Genomic DNA, 8,449 nt, shown 5'->3' on the forward strand with positions numbered 1-8,449 from the left:
TAATTATTAACATTTACACAACCCAAGTCCACAACAAGTTGGACATTTCAGGAGGAAACCAAATATTAGATGCTGTCAGCCCAATAATCCCATCCCCTGGTGGAGCTTAAACATCTATTTATTGTGGAGGATTTGGATTCAAATAATAGTTTATTATTTAAAATCAAACAATAACTGCACAGCAGTGCTCTGACCTAAAGATTGAACATTTCACCATAATGTGATAAAATCTCTTGAATAGTTTCTAATGATCCACAGATCACTGTACTGATGGGGAAACACCTGCACTTCTTTACTTCCTCTTGAATTTAGATTTTAGATTGAAACAGTTATTAAATTCCCTCACCGTGATCCAGAATCTTTTCTCTGTTCTGCCACCAAATGGAGTCAGAACCAGTTCCTCCTGATCCGGTACCGGAATCCCAGTCAGAAGTCCAGGTCCAGTGAAGTTCAGTTAAGCAGACTGGGATCAGATTGTCCCTTTCTGCTTCTCTCCTTTACCCTGGAATCAAACCTTCATGCTGCCAATCCTACTTCCAGGTTCAGGGTCCAGTTCATCTTTATTATCCCCATGGGGGCCATTCGTTTTACAACAGGCAGTAAAAACCCAGAAGGAAACATAACACGCTCTCAACATCCCAAAGTTACATAATCAGGGTCAACAAATGGAGAACTGGGAGACTTTCTGAACCAGTTAGTTCCGAATGCTGGCAGCTACATCTGAAGCCGGATTGGATCAGAACCAGGTCTATCCTGATTGGATGACTTGGATAGAGTCGACTGGATCAGGCTTTCTTCAGTGAACTGATCCTGTTCACTTTACAATGGTCCTGAAAGGAAGTCATAGATATTCAATGCTAGATCTTTCCAACAGTCTACAGGTGATTTTCCTACTTGACCTTTGATTGAAGAGAAGATCAGAATAGATTCTGATCAACTAGAATCACACTTTCCATCAAACTTTTATCCGCATGAAAACAAAGCTTCTAGTAAAAAAGCTCCAGCTGGTCTGTTTCTGAAACACAAAGTCAGCGAGGAGTTCAAAGCAACAGTTCCTTTCAGTGAGGGTCCCAAGGAGTTTCTACTGACATCTGTCCAAAGATCCTGATTAGGGATGGGGATCGAAACCCGGTTCTATCAAGGACCCGGTTCCAGGTTTTTCAAAACCCGAAAATCAATAACGTTTGGGCTTATCGATACCACTATCGAGTCTGGTCGTTTTTTTTTTTTTTCTCCCGGAGGTCCTGTAACATAATTGTATGTCCCTCGAGTCGCGTCACAGCATTTAAATCTAATCAGTCCAATCACTGCAGCATGTCCACCAATGTTTTGGAATGAAATTGTAAGCAAACAGATATTAAAAGTAAAACAAGTGAAGTCTGGCAGTTAACTTATCTCGTGACTCGAGGATGGCTGAACGGACGAAAAGGTCTAAAGTTTGGCTTCATTTTACCAAGCTCAAAGATAAAGAAGAAGCGAAATGCAACTTTTGTTGCAAAACCATCTCTTTTAAAGGGGGGAACACAACCTCAAAGGCCAAGCACATTACTATTGTGCATCAAATAAAGGCCAAATGCAGTACCTTTGACTGTCTCCGGGTTGAAAAGACTCCTCCTCCTCCTGCCGCCGCACCACAGTCGTCCTCTGTGGGCCAGGACAAACTTGTATGTTTTGTTTAGTTTCAGGCTAATGTAATCAATTTTATTATCATGTTACTGTAGATTATTGTAGAATTTGTAATCTGTATAACAGATGTTAAATATATGCAAGTTGCCTAAAAAAATGCTTCTGAGAATGGTCAATATTACATCCATGACACTGAAATTATGGTGTAAAACAAATGTAGTGTGTTAAAGTTAGGAGGATTTGTCCCCTTGGAAGTAAAGGCTGTAGCGCCCCGGGGGCCTCCTCACCGGTTCTTTTCCTGGGAGCAAGTTATTTACTACTCTTAACCCAAACTGGGTAAAACCATATAAAAAAGGACTATAAAAACAGGAGTAAAAAAGTAACAGAGTTTATTCCAGATCAGGTCGTTACAGGACAGAGAAAAATGCTTAGAGCTATGCACAGCTGTGGTCTCAAAAATCCCTTCCGCAAGCGTCCGGCAAAGTTTGAGCCCCGAACAACGTCATCTCCTGCTTCTTATACCTTCTGAGTCTGTGTTGCATCATGTGGATGCTTAGCTGTCCGTATCAGAAACTGACACGCCATCCATGTCTTGAACTCCATGCAGCTTGCTTCTATGCTTCAGGGTTACAGATACAGCAGCTCTCCTATCAGACCGGCTCCAAGATGTGCCCATATCCTGTGTATTTTTAAAGACACGAAGGCTGTCCTGATTAGTTGAGCTCCGTACACACCGTGACATCCACAATGTCAAGGAAGGCCTTCTGCTCTGTCTAATCTGACTAACAAAATAACAATGCACATGATGTATAAATAATAAAACCTAACAAGTGTTTTTTATTAACTTTATTTGTTTCCCATCCCATTAAAATAGATTCACACCTGTGCTACCTGGGCTTCCTGCCGATCACAATGACCCTAAAATCCGTGAATACTGGAGTCCAATACAGTCCAACAGTACTTTTCACAGTACATTGATGACAAAATATTTGAAGATCTGGTAGCCTTTACAAATCAAAGACAGCTGCAAACTACAGGAGTGTCACTGAATACTACTGCCCAAGAAATCAAAATTTTCTTTGGCATATCAGTCCACATATCCCAGAGTGAAATTGTTTTAGGCTAGAAAAACCAAAGTACCAGTCATTAGGAAGAAGATGACAAGGGACAGGTTCTACAAGCTATGAAGTTCACTTAAGATTGTCAATGACCTGGATGTGAGTGAAGAGACAAAGAAGTCAGACATTCATTGGAGAATCAGACCATTGCTTGACCGTATGAGGCAAGGTTGTCTCAGCCTTCCAAGGAGTGATAAAGTGTGCATTGATGAGCAAATCATCCCATTCACAGGCTGTTGCCCAATCAGGCAGTATGTGCCAGGAAAGCCAAACACTACTGGCCAGAAGGTCTTTGTGCTTGCCTCTCCAAATGGTCTCATCCTTGATTTTGAGGTTTATCAGGGGAAGAACACATTCAGGGGGCAAAGACTGGGAGTTGGAGCTGCAGCAGTCTTGCGAATGGTCGCGTCTGTTCCTCCAGGAACTTATGTGTTCTTAGACCTTTGTGACAGAATGCTAAGCTTCTATCGCATGTCTACCAGGACGAAGAGGTGGACATCACGTGTGATGACGCATTTCTTTGATGTTGCCATCACAAATGCTTGGATTCAGTACAAGTCTGACAGTATAGCGCTGAATCGACCAGCTAAAAACACAGAGCACTACCTGGACTTCAAACGGCATTTGGCTGAAGAGCTGATGGATAGTCCAGCATTTCATGACAGCAGTGAAGAAAGTGAGGAAGAGTATCAGCCACCAACCAAAACAAGGATTCCACAACCAGAGCCATCTGTACGCAGACTAGGAGCTAGACACATGGCAGAGATGATGGACATAAAGCATGCGGAAAGATGCAGGAACAAGGGCTGCAATGGCAAGACATACATGAGGTGCACCAAATGCAAGATGTTCCTCTGCATAACAAAAACGAAAAGATGCTTCCAGGATTATCACAGCTAAAACTGCTTAGTTCTATGTCTTATAGTTTATTGTTGAAGTAAATACATGTATTTTTGCTGTTGCAAGCAACAAACAAAAGAAGAATTTTACAGAATTGTATCTGTTTTTATCAAATGTCAAAGGTTCATAGGTAAATATCACTTTCAAGACATAATCTTTATTTCTTAAGCTTGTTCTATTTTCCCATGAAAATTGTCCTGTTGTTCTCCACAGTGGACATGCAATAAAATTAAAATTAAAAATATATTTAAAAAAATGTAAATTGTAATGTGTTTTTTTAGGTCCAAATATTTGGGAAATCACACAAAAAAAGAAATTGTAAAACATTTTTTTTCTTCGGTTCTCAGAAGGATATATCACTTGTTAAGCAATAAAAGCAATACCAGTTCTGTTAAAAACATAAAAAACATAAAAGTATCGATAGTGGTATCGATAAAGACTCGGATCGATAAGGAGTATCGATAAAGGTATCCATATCAATAAATATTAACGATCCCCATCCCTAATGCTGATTAGTTAGAATCAGCCTCATTCAGGGTTAAAGCCGACAGTCAAATTGGAGGCACAATAAAGCCCGGCGTACACTGTGCACTTTTCAGGGCGATTTTCCAGTCGTGCGAGTATTTTTCAATCGGGCTGACTTTCCGCCTTATCGTGCGTCGTGTAGTGTACAGGGGGTTACGAGCGGCGATCAGCCTCTAACGACCACCTCCCCATCAGGAATAGTGAGGTTGGGAGAATAACAAACATGTTTGATTTTCTCCCAACTGTCTTGGTCAAATGGCTTAGGACGCATGCGCAAACAAGGATTCTTCTTTTTATTCGTCCTCTCAGTTTTGTAGAAGCAGTGTGGCAGAGACGCAATGAGTGAAATGCAGTTCTGCCTGTACAATTGAAGCCCGCTGTAGCCACGTTTGCTCAGCCATTTCCTTTTTCCAAATATGTCATCACCTTTTCTTTTTAGGGCTTTTAGCAGAAAAATGCACAAATTGCCAAGGCAGTGTGTTTCATTCTAGTGAGCTTAATATTCACTAGATCCTCCATTAGATTCCTCTTCTAATTGTTTGACTTCTGGATAGATGAGTCAGAGCAGCTCCATCTTACTGCGGAGCTGAGTCCGACGTGGTTTTTAGTCGTTCAGTGTGAGCAGGTAGATCACATCAGAACGTCGGGCCAAACATAAATCGTGAGCTGTGAACTCACACTGTACGACTAAACCCTGCGTTTAGTCGTACAGTGTGAGCAGCAGCTGCATGCAACGATTGAAGTAAATCGCACATTGTACACCAGGCTTACGAAACAGTGGTCAGCGTTGACTCTTTTTAATAGAAGATTAAGAGGAGATAAAGAAGTCAGATCTGCAGGGAACCAAGGGATGAAATAAGAGCATCTGATCAAACGCATTTCATCCTCAACTCTTCTGATCAAAAGTTGACAAAAAAATCCACCAACCAGCAAATGAGACCAGTACAGATGTAATAAACACTCTTCGGTTCATCTGCTAAAATCTATGGCTGAATACGACTAATGGCTGGAGAAAAGTCAACGAATAATGAGCAAACAATGGAGCGAGCTTCCACTAGTTGCTCAGGAACCATTTGTTAAAGCTTCTCCCCCTCTGCTCCTCCTGCAGGCACATTTAAAATACTCCAATTCATCCTGGACAGCTTTCAATAGAGCATTGTAACCAGATTTACAGCTGACTTCATCAGAGATGTTTTAGGGTTCCAATCTTCTGTATTACAGCAAGAACTGAGTGCTTCTAAAGATGCAGAACAAGTTCCAGCTGTAGAGACCAAATAAAAATAAAACTGAAAGGATCTGTGGTTTGAAAATTCACTAATTCTGACATCAATCACCATCAGGAACAGGACTCCTCTGTCTTTAACGGTAAATATATAGAATTTTACAACCTGCAGACATGCTGATGGTCACAAAATGTTTGGAAAGAAAATGAACGTCCTTAACAACAGACCTTAGAACAGAAAAACAAACACTGAACGTGTGCTGCTTTTGTTCAAAGACAGTAATAAAGTCATAGTGTAATTAAGTGACATAAAAATAATAAAATGGAAGAAAAATAGTCTCAGAATTTTATCTTTTTAAGACATTCAATTTAAACCACTGAATTTTTAACCTGTACTATTATGGATTTGATTTTTTTAACTTAAAATTCACCACCAAAAAAACTGCTTGAAAGAATTCCACTACTTTTTTTACTGCAGAAATTAAAATATGAAAAAAAATCAGGTGCATAAATTCACAGCTGCTAAATTTTAACAGCAGAAATTCACCTAAAAGATTTATGCAAAAATCCAGACTTGAAAATGTTTGGACCTTTTGAAGACTGAAGTCCAAGGAATCTGCACTAGATTAATTCAAACTGCTTTTAGCGACTCAAATGACACTCATTTGTTCACATGACTCACCAATATGAGTTAGCGGAGCATGCAGTAGCTGCCATCAGATTCAACTTGGATATTGCAGGGTGTGTTTTTTTTGTTTTTTTTGCTGCATTACCTGTTAGCTGTTCAAAACTGAAGCAATAGAAACAGCTATGGTGGTGAAGAAGAAGAACGAACCGTGGAGAAAACTGCATTTAATTTAACTCTGGATGGATTATTAAAGAGGACTGTGTCTGCAGCCTGCATGAGAGAGGCATGTTGGGTAGTGAAAAACCTAGCCCTGAGCCTAATTAGGAGTTTTAAGTGTTGTGTAGTCTTGCTGCGTGCAGACAGATACATTTGGATTGATTTAGGAGTTTACTACCCAAAGACAAGGGTGTCAGCCAAAAAACTCACCACCTCCATCAACCCCATCAGACCCTTTTACATTGAATTTATAACACTGAATTTTGAACATATGCAATTATGGATATGATATTTTTTTTATTAAAATTCACCACCAAAAAAAATAAACAATTGTAAATATTCCACTGCATAAATATAGTTAGTCAGTATAACACTGGCCTGTTTTTCTTAGAGCTCCTTCACTATTTATTTAAAAAGTTCTTGTTTATGTAGCCTAATGCAGAAACTTACTCTACACTGTTTTAAAGTCATGTAGCTATTAAATCTGAAGTGTATTAACAATTATTGGTGTTTCAACAATTGAAATGTCTGCAGATGTTAAAGCAGTGAACATTCTAACGCATATATGCAGTAAAAATGTATGTACAATTTTGCATAGCCTATTAAAGGTATAGTGGAGGATTGTTTTGGGATTTTTTTTAAAAGACCAACCCTTTTCACTTAAAAAATGCACATGCACAACCCTGTCCCCGTTCCCAAGAGGGAACCCCTATAAAACGTGTGCGAGAGTATGCAGGAGCCCATTTCTCTTTGTGCACGCTCTGTTTAAAAGTTTGCTTGCATCGCTCATAGAAGCTTAAATCCAAAACAAGATTTGCCATTTTTCCACTATGTCAAACTCACCTCCAGTAAGTGAAAATGGGGACCAGTGTGTAGGACGGCCTTACATAAACATATCACCAGAATGATTGACAATTAGGAGGACAACTTATTTAGATGATCCACCTGGAAAAAGAGAATCCTCCACTATACCTTTAACTATATTAATTCTGTTAATGCATGTATAAAAGCCTAAATGATTAAATCTGTTATGCACCTAAATATACTGATTACAGAACAAAAAGTTCTGCTCTGGAACATCCAAGGAGAAGAGCAAGAAGGTTCAGTTCAGATAATTAAAGTAAATTATTGTTCTGCTGATCATTGCTGTATTTTAAGGGGTTTCTACGTTTCTGGGCACCTAATTTCAATTTATGGCTAATTAACCAGCTTAACTAACCTGCAACCATCTAAATAAGATGTGTTAAATACAGGGTTCCATTCACTCCAGTCCTGGAGGGCCAGTGTCCTTCACCTTTTAGATGCATCACTGCCTTGACACACATTGGTCAAAGTCGTTAATAAGCAGGCCTACGGAGAAACTGACTGCATGTGTGGAAGTGTGTGGAAGCAGAAACATGAAATAAAGACACCTGATGTTGAGGACTGACTGTCTTTTTGCAATGATCTAAAACAGGCAGTGTGCCTTGGAGAGCAGGTTAAAAACATTCTTATAATGTATTAAAAATAATTTTCCTTTAAAGAAAGGAAAAAATCCACATTATGGAGTACCTTAAAGTACAAAAGACAGAATACTGGATCACAGAGAGCAGTTATTTTGAGCCAAGCTGAGACCAGTGAGAAGACTGGATACTGCTTTGGAAGAAAAGCAGCCCAAAGACGAATGATTGGAGTCATATTTCCTGACTGATCTGTAAATGAGTTAGTTAAATATTTAGATAGATGGATTTGTGCGGCCGCTGCTATAATGCAGACGCTACACACCCCTATCCTCACCGATGGTCATGAAATCTGGATCATGACCCAAAGAAGGAGAATCTGGATCCAAGTGGCTGAAATGAACTTCTCTGCAGGGTGGCTGGGCTCTCCCTTACAGAGAGGGTGAGGAGCTCAGTCATCCAGGAGAGGCTCAGAGTAGAGCTGCTTCTCCTCCACATCCAGAGGAGTTAGTTGCGGTGGCTCAGACATCTTTTTCTGATGCCCCCTGGCGCCTCCCGCAGGATATGTTCCAGGTACGTTCCACCAGGAGGAGACCCAGGGGACGACCCAGGACTCTGTGGAGGGACTATGTCTCTCTGGTGGCCTAGAAGGGCCTCTGGCTTCTCCCAGCAGAGCTGGAGGAGGTGTCTGATGGGAGTGAAGTCTGTGAGTCTTTTTTTTTTTTTTTTTTTTTTTATTTATTTATATATATATATATATATATATATATATATA

This window comes from Cyprinodon variegatus, unplaced genomic scaffold, assembly GCF_000732505.1.
Source record: "Cyprinodon variegatus isolate N-32 unplaced genomic scaffold, C_variegatus-1.0 Scaffold2159, whole genome shotgun sequence".
In the NCBI taxonomy this organism is placed as follows: domain Eukaryota; kingdom Metazoa; phylum Chordata; class Actinopteri; order Cyprinodontiformes; family Cyprinodontidae; genus Cyprinodon; species Cyprinodon variegatus.